Genomic DNA, 15778 nt, shown 5'->3' with positions numbered 1-15778 from the left:
AGCTGCATTGGACTTGGGCCCAAGGAAGAGAGGGATAGGGATGGAGTTTCCCTGCAGGGCTTACAAAGGCATTTCACATGCTGTCCATGGCCCTGCATTAAGGGGCGGGACCCACAGCATCAGCACATGTTTTGCATAAAGGGCCAGATAGTAAAGTGTAGGCTTTGCAGGCCACAAATGATTCTGCCACATTTTCTTTGCTTTCATTTCTTTCTTTGTTTTAACAGCCTTTACTAGTGTAAAAGCCATTCATTGCTCTGGGCCATACAAGACAGAGCACATAAGAATGATTTTTACTCACTTAAAGAAACAGGAAAATTTTTTTAAAAACACCAACCTGAGATATCTCACCTCTCTTTTTGCAGTTTATTCCTCCAACGAATATCATGTTGGGCATGGATGGCCAATGGTACTCAAACACAAAGTCATACCTTAGCAGACAAATGGAGGCCTTCCAATACAAGGTGGGGATGGACACATCTCTCTCAAGGAGATTCGATGCCAGGTTTTGCTAATTCTTATACACAAACTGAAATATAGTGAACTCTAAGAAATTTGCAAGGAAGATGGCCACCCGCTGGAGAACGTCATCTGGTCTGAGAACTGAGTGTAGCACATGGGGATGTATGACATGGGGTATGGGCTTCTGTTGACCGCATGCTTCAGGAGACACGGGGAACCCCTGAAGAGATACACGGAGGGCAGGCCCAAGTACTTGGCCAGGTTCACGCCAGAAGGTGAGGCCGGGTCTATAAAAAGGACATCAAATGTGCTCGCCCTAAGGAAACTCAAGGTGTCAGAGTCTTTCAGGAGGCTCTCACAGTTGGCAAACATTAGGTCCAGGAAAATCATCACATTCCTGAGCTCAGTAGGAAGGAGGCGGGGGGATGAACTGATGGCAAAATGACTGTTTCCAAAGGAGCAAAACTGGTTCTTCAGATCTTCCTGGGTGTACAGCACTGGGTAAATTTTCTTGTGCAGCATTTGGATTCTTTCAGCAGCAAATTAACTTCTGGAACTAGCACCACAGCCTCATGCCCTTTCTCACTGAGGTGCTCACTCACTTCTTTCATACTGAGCCAGTGGCTTCCATCCTGAGGGACTACTAACACCTTCTCTCCTCCAGCCAGGCCCCACAGTGCTAAGAAGAAAAGCCCTGCAGAGACTCTGCAAGTTCTCAAGAGGGAAAGCCATGCTGCAGCAAATGAAAGTAATAGTGATGCCTGTTAATGATTTATACTCCCCAAACAGGATGGGAGAGTAATTTGTTCTACGCACTCACTGCCTTACTGATGGAGGTCCAAGAATATGATGGGTGTGGAAACCAGGCTGTCCAAGTAAGAGGCAGTTCCTAGAATTTCTGAACCAATTTTCCCAGAGTTAGTCATGCACAGCAGAACTGTCACCCAAGGCCCAACCCAAACCCAGTCAAGCAGGAGGCAGCATCCTGATTCCAGAAAAAGAAGAGGAAGCTTCAAGAACCAGGTTAAGTTTCTGTCCAAGGGCAGAACTCACTCTAGGATTGCAGCCAATATCCAAACGCATTGTTCAAGGGCATGCAAAGAGTCTGCTCAGCCCAAGCTGGATGCAGCTTCCTGGGAGGATGGGCACCAGCAGGTATTTCTACTCAAAGTGACCAGAGACAGGAGGAGGATGATATTGAGACAGCAACAAGACCCCGGCAGGTAGCAGGGTGAGCCTAGGGTGGTGCCACCCCTCAGGGCTCGGAGGCAAGGCTCTGAGGTCAGGGCCTCGGGAGAGAGTTTGGCCTAAGCCAGCTGCAGGGCCAGGGGAACCAGGGGGTGGCAGAAACCTGCAATTCTTCCTGCCAGATGCCACTCAGATGAAGACCTTTGCCTGGGCCTTGACTAGTAAAGTCCTGCTCTGGTCTTTGTGGAGGTAAACAAGAGTCCAGTGAAGAACCCATGGCTCAACTGTGGGTCTGTGTTTTTCCCCAAAGGTCCAAAGGGACGTAAATTGGAAGCAGGAGATGAAGGAAAAGTACTCACGCCACTTTAATTGACTTGGCCAGAGAGAAGCCCTACAGTTGAGAACGAGTTAGAAAACATTTCTTTTTCTCCTTATGAAGTTGATGGGCCTCTCTTTGTACACTTTTGTGTGTGTGTGTGTGTGTGTGTGTGCACCTGTGGTCTGTGTCCCTACACTGGACAAAAGGCTGAAGAACCTGGCATGTCTACCAGTGACATGATGGGGAGATCCTAAAGGGAACCAACCTGGAGGACCAGCCCTCTCTGCACATTGCTGTGGTACTTGGTGTAACCTCAGGGGGGTGGGGTGTGAGGCTGAAAGTTAAGGCTCATTGTCATGTGTCCCTTGACATCTGGTGAATCAGGGGCACCTCTAGTGACCTAACTGCAAGCTCCCCTCCCACTCTGTCTCGGTAGATAAAGTCCCCTAGCCAAACTCCTTCTTTTCAAAGGGATCAGGTCCAGGGTGTGCCTATGCCCAAGCAGAGGGCTTCAGTTTCTTGCCAGTCCTTGAGATCATTCAGACAGACCAATGACATCACATCATGGGAACGAGGGGTACCCCACCCTCTTGCCTCCCGAGACCCTGGCTGTGAACACTGTGCTCATGTAGGCCCCATGTGGGCCAGTGTAGCATGTGGTGTCCTCTTCCCCAGGCTGAGGATATGTGGCTAATAAACAGCCACCACACTCACCTGTCCGTGGTTGGGTGTTATGTGTCCAGACACAATCAGAACCCAAAGGCAGAAGTCCCTTTCTCACCAACTGAGTGCAGAGGAGATAAGGAGAACACTTGACCATCCCTGAGTGTCCAGAAAGAGGCCAGCCCCTCTCAGAGCTCACTGCAGACCAAGTGACTCAGGCTGGGTCATATACCAGTGGGGTGCAGGGGGAGAGCCTGGGATGAAACCAACCTCTGTGGGTATGAACGGGATTTCCCCAAAAGTGAGGGAGGACAGCTAGCAATTTGTGTGCAGGGGAGATTAAAAGGTGCGCATGGGGGTAATTTCATGTTAGGAACAGAGGGATGTCTAGAAAGTTTGACCCTGTGAAGGGCTGAGCTTCTTGGCTGTTCCCTCATTCCCTATGGAGAAAGTCAGGCTTGGCCCCTTCTTTCCTGCTAACACTCTTGTATTACCCCCAATCCTTTAGTATCGGGGCCAGTGCTTATGAGATACATAGAGAGCTGAAAAAGGTTTGAGGTTGGAAAAAAAGAAATTTACTATTTTCTGAAGACCGAAATGGCTAAATCACATTGACATGTTTAATTAAGTCACTATGATATATAATTACATATAAATTAGTTAACAATAGTTCAGTTCATTAAGTTAGATAAAAATATCTGACCTGGGATATGGAGGCTATTTAATCTGTTTGACAGGCAGTGAGGATGAGGAGGGCAACAAAAAGTCAGGGTCTTGGTCAAAGTCTTGACCAAGGTCCAAAATGGTCCACCTTGGTCAAGTCCGAATGGTCCACAGAATGAAGAGGGCAGCAAAGGGAGTATGGCCTGCCTGGCCCCACATCTCTGGAGGGCACCTGTTCTATGAAGGGATTGTGCTTATGAATTTCTAGGGAGGATCCAGCATGCAAGTGGGGGCCCAGGAGCCCCAGAGCAGTGGGGAGGACACAGCCATGCAATAGCAATGACAAAGAGACCACTCAGAAGACCCATAGATAGGATTTCCACATACTCATATTTATGAGAGTAAGGAGACCCTCAAACATGGGAGGGAGAGAGGAGAAAGACCTTGCAATGCTCTCCTTCTGTACCCGAGGTCTTCTCTGTTTTGTACACTTATCCCCCAAGCTTGCACCCTCTCAACCTGCAAAGTCCCTACTGTCAGCCCTCTTTAGCCCTTTACCCTCTTTCAAAGTGGACATCACAATTTGTGGCTGATCAATATCTTTTCCCTTGTGACTGCAAGATTTAGGCATTCACAGCAGTGTCCCCCAGCACCTCCCCAAGGGCAGGGAAGGTTCTCAAGAGATACTTGTTGGATGAAGGACCATTTATACTAAATAAGGGAAAGAGAGTGAATTGTGTGATAGCAGCAGCCCAAAAGTGGAAATAACCCAAATGTCCATCACCTGATGAATGGAAACCATATGTAGTCTATCCGTACAATGCATGTTACTCAGCCATAAAAAGGAATAATGAAATTCTGACATGCTACAACATGGGTGAGCCATGAAAACATTATGCTGAGCAAAAGCAGCCAGATGCAAAAGACTATATATCACATGATTCCATTTACATGAAATATTCAGACTAGGCAAATCCATAGTAACAGAGAGCACACTGATGGCTGCCAGGGGCTGGATGGAGGGAAAATGGGGAGTGACTGTCTGAAGGGTAGAGGATTTCCATTTGGGGTGATGAAAACTCCTTGGAACCAGGCAATGTTCACAGTGTGCACAACATTGTGAAAGCACTTGAGTCCACTTAATTGCACACTTTAAAATGGTTAAAGCGGTATTTTGCCACAATAAAATAAAATGGTATTATCACTTTGGAAAACAGTCTGAAAGTCCCTCAAAAAATAAATAAGTAGTTACACAGTCCAGAAATTTTGTTCTGTGGTGATTTAAAGCCATATGTATTCCAGAAAAACTTGTTCTTAAACCTAATCCATTCCTGTGGTGTGAGCCCATGTAAGTAGGATCTTTAGATGAGGCTACTTCAGTTAAGGTGTGATGGACCTCTTCAGGATGGACTTAATCCTCCTATTGGAGTCCTTTAAAAAAGATTCTGAGAGAGAGAGAAAGCCACAGAAGCTGAAATCAATGGAACCTGGAAGAAAAGGGAGAAACCAGAAGATGCTGCCATGTGCTTGGCCTTGTGACACAGGAGCTGAGGATGCTGCTACCCGGTCTTCAGGGGGAAGTTATCATCCTGTTGATGCCTTGATTTGGACATTTTCATGGCCTTGGAACTATAAACTTGGAAGTTATTAAATCCCCATGGTAAAGGCCAACTGATTCCTGGTATATGGCATTTTGTCAGTTTTAGTAAACTAAAAACCTCTCCAATTAGCTACAGTCCATTGTTCAACTGCTTAACAAAGAAATTAGAAGTTGTTGAAGTAGGATGGTAATTGTCCTTGGGACCTATTTGATGCTTTCGCTCTGATGAAAAATGTACTGAAAAAGAGAATTCTGGTATGAAAATTAGGGATGGTCTGAAACTTTTCATAAGTGGAAATACTTAAAAAGTAAATATATTTTTATTTTTCAGAGTAATTCTGGGCCTCATCTACCTCATCTGAAAATGCTTGCCTTAGCTCAGGGGTCAGCATGTGTTTTGCACAAATCTGTAGCTTGTGGGCCACACAGTCTTCTGCCACATTTTCTTTGCTTTTGTATGTTTGTTTGTTTTAACAGCCCTTTACAAATGTAAAACCCATTCTTAGGTCTGGGCCATACAAAACATGCCTCTGTAGGGATTTGGCCCAGGGCTGTAGTTGCTGACCCCTAACTTAGTGATCAGAGGAAAAGTATGGGACAAAATTGGGAGAATGGATTTGGTCCCAGCTCTGGGTCTCCTTGTCTCCCTGACAAGAAAGTGTGAGGTTTGGACTAGAACCTTTCTAAACCTCATTCTAAGTTTCTATGACTCTCCCCAGGCCCTCGTTGAACATAATTTCCTACTGTAGCCACACATCAGCCATTTTCACCCAACTGTCTCTGTGTCACCTTAGCCTCAGATCTCACACAGACCCCCCAATATAACTTGAACTGTGTCCCACCAAAAGATATGCTCAAGTCCTATCCCCCAGTCACTCGAATGTAATCCTATTTAGAAAGAGGGTCTTTGAAGATTGTTCTCATTTACTAAAGCTGACAGAATGCAAAATACAAGAAGTGGGTTGGCTTTTACAATGGGAATTTATTAACTTAGAAGTTTACAGTTCTGAGGTTGTGAAAATGTCCAAGTCAAGGCATCAACGGGACGGTATGTTCTCTCTGAAGACCGGCTACTGGTGATCCTCAACTACTTTGGATGTGACATCTGCTGATCTTTCCTTTCTCTTCCAGGTTGTATTGCTTTCGACTTCTGCCTTTGGTGGTTTCCTTTCTAAAGTCTGTCTGTGTCCTTATCTCTTAGTTTTCCTGGGCTTTTCTATGAGTTTCTCTGATCTTCGCTATGTGTTCTGCCCTCTTATAAAGGCCTCCAGTAAGAGGATTAACACTCACCTGGAGCACGCATCAATTGAAAAACCTAATCAAATGGTCCCACTCACAATAGATCTATATCCACTGGAAATAACTAAAAGAATATGATCTTTTGGGGGGTACCCACAGCTTCAAACTGTTAGAAAGATGATATTAGTTAAAATTAGGCCAAACTGCTTTAAGATGTGTCTAAACCAATATGCCTAGTATTCTTAGAGGTAGAAGCAAATTAGACAGAGTTAGGAGACAAATAGAAAGAGAAGACTCAAGGGCAGAGTTGAATTATGGCTCAAGTCAAAGAGAGCCATGGGCTGCCAGCCAGCCACCAGAGGATGCAAGGACCTGTTGACAACTCAAGTTGGACATCTAGCCTCCGGAACTGTGAGGCAATAAATATCTCTTGTTTGTGGTACTTTATTATAACAGCCCTAAGGAATAACAACTCCCCTTTACCCCAAGAGGGCATATGCATTCTACCTCTAACTGAACGTGTTTCTTTAGGAACTCTTCCAGATGTGAGTCAGCAGAAGGAGCCAATTGACTGAGGAAAGCCAGAGTATATAAGAATGATTTTTACTCACCTAAAGAACAGAAAAATTAAAGTGAAAAAAAAAAACAAACAAGCCACCAAACTGAGATACATTTCCTCTCTCTTTGCAGTTTATTCCTCTAATGAATGTCATGTTAAGCATGGATGGCTACTCGAACACAAAGTCATACCTTAGCAGCCAAATGGAGGCCTTCCAATACAAGGTGGGGAGGGACACATCTTTCTTGAGGAGATTTGACACCAGGTTTTGGTTCTTCATATACACAAGTTGAAATATAGTGATATCTAAGAAATTTTCCCACTTGGAGAATGTCATCTGGTCTAAGAACTGAGTGTAACACCTGGGGATGTAGGACACAGGGTTGGGACATCTGTTGAGCATGCGCTCCAGGATGCATGGGACTGAAGAGGTACATGGAAGGCAGGCCCAAGTACTTGGTTAGGATCACCCACATGGTAAGGCTGGGTCTGTGAAGAGGACATCAAATGTGTTCTCCCTGAGGAAACTCATGGTGTTGGAGTCCTTCAGGAGGCTCTCACAGCTGGTGAACATTAGGACCAGGAAAATCACCAAGGCACTCATTCACTTCCTTCATACTGAGCCAGGGGCTTCCATCCTGAGGGACAACTGCACTGTCTCACCTCCAACCATGCCTAAAGTACTAAGAAGAAAAGTCCATGTTCTAGTTTGTTAGCTGCTGGAATGCAATACACCAAAACAGAATGGCTTCTAAAAGGGGTAATTTAATGAGTTGCTAGTTTACAGTTCTAAGGCCGAGAAAATGTCCCAATCACAACAAGTCTATAGAAATGTCCAATCAAAAGCATCTGGGGAAAGATACCTTGTTTCAAGAAGGCCGATGAAGTTCAGGGTTTCTCTCTCAAGTGAGAAGGCACATGGCGAACACAGTCAGGGCTTCTCTCTCAGCTGGAAGGGCACATGGTGAACACAGCGTCATCTGCTAGCTTACTCTCTTGGCTTCCTATTTCATGAAGCTCCCCCGGAGGCGTTTTCCTTTTTCATCTCCAAAGGTCTCTGGCTGGTGGACTCTCTGCTTCATGGTGCTGCAGCATTTCTGCTCTCTCTGAATCTCTCATTCTCCAAAATATTTCCTCTTTTATAGGACTTCAGAAACTAATCAAGACCTACTCAAATGGCTGGAGACATGTCATCCCCTAATCCAGTTCAACAACCATTCTTGACTAAATCACATCAACCAGGGAGATGATCTCATTACAGTTTCAAATATACAGTATTGAATAGGGATTATTCTACCTTTATGAAATGGGATTTATATCAAAACATGGCTTTTCTTATGGGGCATACTTCCTTTCAAACCAGCACAGTTCAGTAGGAACTCCCTGCAAGGCCTGAAGAGGGAAGGCCATGCTGCAGTAAATGAAAGTAAAATTGTTGTCCGTTAATGGTTTACACTCCCTAAAAAGGATGGGAGAGTAATCTGTTCTGCATACTCACTGCATTATTGATGGAGGTACAAGATGATGATAGGTGTGGAAACCAGGCTGCCCAAGTGAGAGGTGGTTCCTAGAATTACTGAACCAATTTGCCCAGTGATAGTCACACACAGCAGAACTGCCACCCAAGGCCCAAACCTAACCCAGTCGAGCAGGAGGTAGAGTGCTGAGACCAGAGAAAGATTCAGGAACCGGGTTAAATTTCCATCCGAGTACAGGACTCACCCCAGCATTGCAGCCAATATCCAAACACATTGTTCAAGGGCATGCAAAGACTCTGCTCAGCCCAAGCTGGGCACAGTTTCCTGGGAGGAGAGGCACCAGCAGGGATTTCTACTTACAAGGACCAGACAGGAGGGGAATGGTATCTAGACAGCAACAAAATCCTGGCAAATGGCGGAGGGAGCCCAGTGCTGTGCCACCCTTCAGGGCTCAGAGAGCCTAGGGAGGGCTCTGAGGTCAGGGCTTTGGGAAAGAGCATGGCCTAAGTCAGCTACAGGGCCAGGGGAACCAGGGGGTGGCAGAAACCTGCAATTCTTCCTTATGGACACCACTCAGATAAAGCCGTTTGCCTGGGCCCTGACTACCAAAACTCTGCCCTGGTCTTTGGGGAGCTAAATAAGAGGCCAGAAAAGAACCCATGGCTCAGCTATGGGTCCTATGCTTGTCCCCACAGGCCCAAAAGGACACAAATAAGAGGCAGGAGATGAAGGAAAGGGACTCATGCCACTCTGAGTGAGAAAGAAGCCCTGCAAATTAATAGGGAGTTAAAATCATTTCTCTTCTCCTTATGAAGTTGATGGGCCTCTGTTTTTGAGCATTAGTGTGTGTGTGTGTGTGTGTGTGTGTGTGTGCCTGTGGTCTGTGGCTCTACACTGGACAAAAGGATGAAGAACCTGGCATGTCTACCAGTGACAGGATGGGGAGATCCTAAAGGGATCCCGGCACGTTGCTGTGGTACTAGGGTTATCCTCAGGGTGGTGTTTGGTCTAAAATTAAGGCTCAATGTCATGTGTCCCTTGACATATGGTGAATCAGGAACACCTTCAGTGACCTAACTGTAAGCTACCCTCCCCCTCTATCTCTGTAGATAAGGTCCCCTACCCAAACTCCTCAACTTCATTGTGCCTCAGTTTCATCATCTGGAAGACGAGGCCTATCACAATGCCTACCTATGATAACTCCTGGTTCTTGGCAAGCATGTGACATATATTAGCTTACATTTTTGAGAAGCAACTTGACTAAAATATAAGAGACAAGCATTTCTGCCAAACCTGTCCCAAAAGTTTCTTTCTACTCATCATGGGAATGCTCACATCTGTAGACTGAGAACTCTTAACATGAAGACAGTTTCTGTCTTTCTCTTAAGACAACATCTGGCCAAAATCCTTTGGCACACCATGCTACTCCAACTGTGTTTTCATTCATTCAGCAAATATGCTCCTGGCACCAGGCTGGGGGCTATAGGAATGGCGGTGAAAAGCAAATGTGGTTCCTGCCCTCATGGAGTTTACATCCAGGGGAGGTGCAGGAAATTAATAACTGTTGTCATAAGTGCTTTAAAAGAAAAAAAAAAGGATTCCAGGCATCAGGAGAGCTATAGGTGGAGTTTTTTACCTTATCTGGGGACATTGTTATGTTTCCAGGAAGTGCCATTTACACCAAAATTGAAAGGATAGATGAATTTAGCTCAGCTGTGAATGGGAGAGAGGATTCCAGAGAGAGAAACAGCAGGTATGAGGCCCCTCAGGTATGATGATGGAACATGGTGTTTTGAGGAATTGGAAGCCACCAGTGTGTCTGAAACATGGAAGGAAAGGGATGAGGTTGGAGGAGGACAGGAGCTAGATTGCACACACCTTTGTATACTGCATCAAGGACTTCTTGGTTCCCCTAATCCATACCCAAAAATCTTAGGTTAAAGCTTGTCCTATCACCCTCATGCTTTGTCACCATGGTCCTGGTTCATCACTACTTCTGGGAAGCCAAAGAAGGCATATGCCAATGATACTACATTCTCAGACCAATCTTACTTTCACTAAAAACCAGATATGGGGTACCTCCTGTGTGATGCAACATGAAGTAGCCAGCATAATCTCAATAAAAATGTTCTTCTAAAAATATTGATCCTGAATCCATCAAACCTACACCAACTTACAGTTGACAGGGAGAAGTTGAATACCACCATAATTAAACAATCAAACAACCCAGTTCTGCATCCAATCATGGAATGTTTAAAAAGAGAGGAAACTGTTAAAGATTAATCAAAGAAATTACACAAATGGGAAACATGTTTGTATCTTTTCAAATATTTTTTATTTTGAAATATAACATTAAAAAAATCAATAAATTTCAACAAGTACTTATAGAACAAATTTCAAAGTATGGTACGGGTTATGGTTCCACAATTTCAGGTATTTCCTTTTAGCTGCTCTAAGACACTGAGGACTAATAAGAAATATCAATATAATGATTCAGCAGTCATACTCATTTGTTAAATCTTAGCTTCTTCTGTTGCAATTACTCCCTCTCCTTTGATCCTTATCTCAATAATATCTTTATAGATATTTGGGCAATGACCATTCTAACTTCATGTTGAAAAGAGGATATCAACTAATAGGGTAGGGGGATGCAACTGGTTGATATATTTGAGAGACTGGTGACTCTGGCCTTCAGGGCTTATCTGGCCTAGGAACCATCTGGAAGTTTCTGAAAAATAAAATTAGTGAGTGAAACTTTTATAGAGTTCTGGGAAGTCTTTAAGTTTTACAGGGATACTGTTGGTGGGGGCTAGGCATACCATGGCAATTAGCAATATCTAGCTGAAGTATTCATAACAATAACCTCCAGATGGCTTTTGCTTCTCTCTGTTCAGGGGAAAGCAATCTGCAGAGTGAGTGTGGAGAGGGCCCCTGGTGAGGAACTGAAGCTTCCTGCAAAGCTGCCAAGATCCCGAACTAACAGGGAGACCCTGAACCAGAACCAGCTAAATTCACTCTTGAATTCCTGACTCTCAGAAACTGCATGAGAAATATTCATACACAATGTAAGAAAGCTCAAAAATACAAATGAATGAAGAGAAGAAAGAAAATAAAACAGCTAGCAATTGAGAACCACTGTTTCCAAATTTTAGGAAGACCCTGGTTGAACATGCAGAAGAACTGAGATGCAGAGAACCAGAAATTGGCTAGTGAGTGAAAACAGTCCATGTGTCCATTTCCAGGTAGAGGCCTGAAGCCATCAGGAGTGCACAGACTGGGAAATGGACACGAGGAAGATATTTGCATGCCACGAAGACAACAGAAAATCACTAAATACATGAAGATGCAGACAGATAGAGTCCAGTCTAATGACCAAATTAAAACAGCAGAGGAGACACAGACTTTGGAATAATGAATCAAAGATATTTATACAACTTTACTAAATAAAATCAGTGACATAAAGGAGATCAAGAAGACTCTACAAGAGCATAAAGAAGAAATTTGAAAGAATAAATAGAAAAACAGCATATATCACAGAGATTAAAGATTCTGTAGACTAAATAAAAAATTTGTTAGTGACACACAACAACAGATTTGAAGACATGGAAGAAAGAATAATAGAGGACAGGGCAAAAGATTGTGAACACACAAAAGAGCAAATGACAAAAAAGATGGAAAAACTGTAATTGTATCTCAGGGAAATTATGGACAAAGTAAAGTGCACAAATAAAAGAATTATCAGTATCCCTGAAGGAGAAGAGAAGAGTTAAAGGCTAGGAAGATTATTAGTGGACATAATGTGGGAAAACTTCCCAACCATTATAAAAGACATAAATATGCAAATCAAAGAAGTCCAACAAACTCCAAATAAAACAAATGTAACTAGGCCTACCCTAAGACACATACTAATTAGTCTGTCAGATGTTGAGGAGAAGCAGAAAATCTGGAAAGCAGCATGACAAAAACAATCTACTATGTACAAGGGAATCTACTTAAGACTGAGTTTGGATAACTCAATTGGCACTATACAGGTGAGAAGGCAGTGGTATGATATATTTAAGATCCTGGAAGGCAAAGACTTCCAGTCAAGAATTCTATACCCAGACAAATTGTCATTCAAACTGAGGGAGAGATTAAAATTTTCATAGACACACAAAGGCTGAAAGAGTATGTCAACAGGATACCAGCTCTATGAGAAATACTAAAGGAAGTTCTGCTACCTGGAAAAAAAAAAAAAGACAGGAGAGAGAGGTCTGGAGGAGGCCACAGAATTGAAGAGAACCACTTAGGGTAATCTAAAGGATAAAAAGAGAAAGTGGGAAAAGGACATATAGATCTGACAAATAAAATCCAAAGGATAAGATGATATTTCAAGAAATATAGTAATAACTTTGAATGTTAATGGACTAAACTTACCAATTAAAAGATACACACTAGCAGAAAAGATAAAGAAATATATCCAGCTATATGCTGCTTACAAGGCACTCATCTTAGACACAAGGATACAAATACATTGAAAGTGAAAGGATGGAACAAGATGTCCCATGCAAACTATAACCAAAAGAAAGCAGGAGTAGCTATACTAATACCAGACAGAATAGATTTTAATGCAGAGATATCATAAGAGACAAAGAAGGACACTATATGTTAATAAAAGGAACAATTAACCAAGAAGAAATAACAATCATAAATATCTATGCTCCTAATCAAGGAGGTCCAAAGTACATGAGAGAGACATTGGCAAAACTGATAGGAATGATAGATGTTTTAACAATAATAGTAGGTGACCTCAATACACCACTCTCCTCTATAGACAGAACAACCAGACAGAAGATCAACAAGGAAATAGAAAACTTAATCTGATAAATGAATTAGACCTAACAAACATATATAGATCATTACACCCCAAAACACCAGGATATACATTCTTTTCTAGTGCTCATGGAACTTTCTCCAGGATAGATCATATGCTGGGTCTTACTAAATTTAAAAACAGAAATTATTCAATGTACTTTCTCTGATGACAATGGAGTGAAGCTGGAAATCAATAACTACCAAAGAACAAGAACTTTCACAAATATATGGAGATTAAATAACACTCTCTTAAACAATGAAGGGGTCAAAGAAGAAATTGCTAGAGAAATCAGTAACCATCTGGAGAAGAATGAAAATGAGAATACAACATATCAGAAATAATGGGAGGTGGGAAAGACAGTACTGAGAGGGAAATTTATTGCCCTAAATACCTATATTAAAAAAGAAGAAAGAGCAAGAATTGAGGACTTAACTGCTGACCTGGAAGAATTTGAAAAAGAACAGCAAGCTAACCCCAAAGCAAACAGAATAAGAGAAATAACAAAGATTAAAGCAGAGTTAAATGAATGGGAGAATAGAAGAATCAATAAAAAAAAGTGGGTTCTTTGAGAAAATCAATAAAATTGATAGGCCACTAGCAAGACTGACAAAGAAAAAAAGGGAGAGGATGCAAATAAACAAAATCAGAAATGAGAGAGGGTTCATTACCACAGACCATGAAGAAATTTTTAAAAAATCATAAGAGGCTACTATGAACAATTATATGCCTACAAATAGACAACTTTGATGAAATGGACATATTCCTGGAAATAGACAAACAAGCTCCACTGACTCAAGAAGAAATAGAAGATCTCAAGAAACCAATCACATGTAAAGAGATTCAAACAGTCATCAAAAACCTTCCTACAAAAAAAAAGCCCAGGACCAGATGGCTTCATAGGGGAATTTTATCAAACATTCTGAAAAGAACTAACACCAATCCTGCCCACATTTTTCAAAAAAATTGAAGGAAAAGGAACACTACCTAACCCATTTTATGAAGCTAACATCACTCTAATACCAAAACTGGGTAAAGAGGTTACAAGAAAGGAAAAAACAGACCAATCTCCCTAAGGACCATAGATACAAAAATTCTCAACAAAATATTAGGAAATCAAATCCAACAGCACATTAAAAGAATTATACACCACAACCAAGTGGGGTTTATACCAGGAATGCAAGGATGTTTCAACACAAGATAATCAGCTAATGTAATACAGCATATTAACAAATCAAAACAGAAAAATTAAATGATCCTCTCAATTGATGGTGAAAAGGCATTTGATGAAATCCAGCATCCTTGTCTGATAAAAACACTTCAAAAGGTGGGAATCAAAGGTAACTTCCTCAAAATCATAAAAGGCATATATGAAAAACCCATAGCCAGCCTCATACTCAATGGTGAAAGGCTGAAAGCTCTCTTCCAAGATCGAGAATGAGACAAGGATGCCCTCTGTTACCATTCTTATTCAACATTGTACTAGAAGTTCTAGCAAGAGCAATCAAGCAGGAAAAAGAAATAAAAGGCCTCCAAATTGGAAAGGAAGAAGTAAAACTTTCATTATTTGCAGATGACATGAAAACCCTAAGAAATCTACAACAAAGTTACTTGAGCTAATAAACAAATTCAGCAAAGTGGCAGGTTATAAAATTAGTGTGCAAAAATCAGCAACGTTTTTATACACAAGCAATGACCTGACTGAGGAATCAATTAAGGAAAAAATTCCATCCAAAAGAACAACTAAAAGAATCAAGTATATAGAAATGACGTTAACTAGGGATGTACAGAATTTGTACACAGAGAACTACATAACATTGTCAAAAAATGAAATCAAAGAAGATCTAAATAGGTGGAAAGACACTCCATGCTGATGGATAGGAAGGTTAGATAGTTAAGATATCAATTTTATCCAAATTGATCTACAGATGCAATGCAGTACCAATCAAAATCCCATCAATCTATTATGAAGGCTTGGAAAAGCTAGTTAACCAAATTCATCTGGAAGGAAAAGAGACCCCAAATAGCATCCTCAAAAATAAGAATGAAGTGGCAGGATTAAAATTCCCTGATTTTAAAAGCTATTATAAAGCCTCAGTGGTCAAAACAGATGGTACTGGCACAAAGACAGAAGTATTGACAAATGGAACCAAAGTGACAGTGTAGAAATAGACCAACAAATCTTTGGTAAACTGATCTTAGTCAAGGCCTCCAAATCAACTGAACTGGGACAAAATAGTTTTTTCAATAAATGGGCATGGGAGAACTGGATATTAATAGCCAGGACAATGAAAGAGGATCCTTACCATACACTCTATACAAAAATTAACTCAAATCGGATCAAACACCTAAACATAAGAACCAGTACTATAAAGCTCCTAGAATAAAATGTAGGAGATAGCTTCCTAAACTTTACACCCAAAGCACAAGCAACAAAAGAAAAAACTAGATAAATGGGAACTCCTCTAAATCAAATGCTTTTGTGCCGCAAAAGACTCTATCAAAAAGGTAAAAAGGCAACCAACTCAATGGGAGAAAATATTTGGATATCACACATCAGATAAGGTTTGATATGCTGTATACACAAGGAAATAATACAACTCAACATCAAAAGAACAAGCCACCCAATTATAAAGTGGGCTAAAGATATGAATAGAAATTTTTCTGAAGAGCAAATACAGATGGCTAAAAAGCCATAAGAGATGCTTATTCTCATTAGCTATAAGGGAAATGCAGATCAAGATTACAATGAGAT

General features: G+C 41.8%; 1 long non-coding RNA gene and 1 pseudogene across 2 annotated transcripts in view; one reads left to right on the top strand and one right to left on the bottom strand.

The window, feature by feature from the left end:
* The window catches only part of LOC143678263 (uncharacterized), a 338248-nt gene that overhangs the window by 160751 nt on the left and 161719 nt on the right, over window positions 1–15778 (top strand). The window lies entirely within an intron of this gene.
* LOC143676869 (UDP-glucuronosyltransferase 1A6-like) lies at window positions 547–7370 on the bottom strand (annotated as a pseudogene).

This window comes from Tamandua tetradactyla, chromosome 3 (assembly GCF_023851605.1).
Source record: "Tamandua tetradactyla isolate mTamTet1 chromosome 3, mTamTet1.pri, whole genome shotgun sequence".
NCBI classification, from domain to species: Eukaryota; Metazoa; Chordata; class Mammalia; order Pilosa; family Myrmecophagidae; genus Tamandua; species Tamandua tetradactyla.
Note: the sequence above shows the minus strand (reverse complement) of the source record. Positions and strands in the feature narration are given on the sequence as shown.